Below are 1,860 nucleotides of genomic sequence, written 5' to 3' on the forward strand. Positions count from 1 at the left end.
AAAATACCAATCATAATATTACCTTTTCTTTTATTCTTTAACTCATGTTAAATACTAAACAGATTTATGTTCTAGTTTTTATTTTCAAAATAAATAGAGGTAGAGCAAGAATTTAAACGCAGGCCATTTGAATCTAAGGATTAGAGTTGTCAGGGCTCAGAACACGATACTCCAAAATATGGCACTTTGGCATACTGAGTGTTTTATGGTTAAGGAAATTGAGGAATCAGCAGAGGCAGAAAGATCACCCTGTGACCTTCTTCTGCCTTTCTGTATAAGAGCTAGCCATAAGGAATGCTCTGACCTACCCCTCATCCTGAAAGTTGGCCATAAGACTCTCCTGGGATAAGTATCCTACCCCATACCCAGAAGAAAGGAATGAACACACAGAGAAGCCAAGAAGAATCTAAACAGACAGGCCTTGCTAAATTCCCCTCAGTTTATTACCATTAGATTATAACCCTTTTTGCCCAATTATACTTCTATACAACTATCTGCTCTTCATCAAACCCAATCATAAAAATACAGTTTTTCTTGGATCTTAGGGTATTTATTTCTAAAAGTTCTCATGTCATGTAAAACTTTGGTTAAATAAATTTGTTATTAATCTGTCTTTTTTATAGAGGTGTCAGCCATGAATCTTGTGACGGGTGAGGAAAAGATATTACTTTTTCTCCCTTTGCAGTGTCTTCACTACTTTAAAATATCATTTCCTCATGAACCCAGGATTTAGTTGAGCCAGCTTTGGGAAACAGCCTAGCCAGAGGAATTGGATGAGGCAAGGAAAATGGAAGATGTAGCCATAACTTTTTAAATAGTTCCCAAATGGCACTCAAATAGGAGCAAACCCAGGCAGGGAGAGTAGAGTGATGGATAATCTAGGTAGATAACAAGTTAAGGAGTCTGTTGGTAAATTGTATATCTTTCAGGAACTTTGAGGCAGAAGGACACAGATACAGAGATAATTAGATCCTTCAAATAAGAGCATCATTTGAAAACACTAGGATAAGATGAGGGATGCAGGGACGGAAATTAAAAAAGCAATTCCTGCAGTGCAAAGACTTTTTTTAAATTTCTTAATTACTTGGTGTCCTGGGCATCATGAAAAACCCAAAACATAATCTCTTCCACAGTCCAACCTGGTAAAAGACTTATGCATGAAAGGGATTTAAAAATTATTGATGATTGGGCTGTCTAATCATAAAAGTTCTTAGGAAAGGGGAGATTGAATTCTTCTTTCAAGACCCTAATATATTGGATACAGTTTATTTTGAGAACTGTAGAACATAGCCCATCAAACCTTTGAGAAGATAAGATGTGAGCAAAACCTGTCTGATAGCACCTGCTCATTTTTAGTACTTCCTCAACATTCCTCCCATTCCCAGATGTCTATTGATCTTTTGCTTTCTGTGATGAGATCAACAGTGTGTGTTTTGGATTTAGGACAGAAAAATGCTTGTATACATTTTAGTATTTTAAATTACAAGGAGAGTAAATGTCTTGTGATATTGACACTATAAAATTATGGCTTAATACTAATTGCCATATTACAACTTAATTTTCTTATTAATGTATATTAAGTGCTTATTAGGTGCTCATAGAAGAGAATTAATTTGAAAACCAAAAATGATGAATGTGTTCTTCCTCATGAGAATGGAAGTGAGATCGTTCCCCATGCTACTAGGCTAGTGGAAAGTTAAATATTTCAACAAAGACTGGTAATAATCTGCAGACATCAAGTTACTTCAGACATTCTCAGCTGAAATTTTACCATCTCCTGCCAAAATTTGAGCTAACTCTTGTAAAAATATCATTCAGGAACACATTCTTACTGAATATACAGACTAAAGTACATGACAC

This window comes from Propithecus coquereli, unplaced genomic scaffold (genome assembly GCF_000956105.1).
Source record: "Propithecus coquereli isolate 6110/MARCELLA unplaced genomic scaffold, Pcoq_1.0 Scaffold72, whole genome shotgun sequence".
Classification (NCBI taxonomy): Eukaryota; Metazoa; Chordata; class Mammalia; order Primates; family Indriidae; genus Propithecus; species Propithecus coquereli.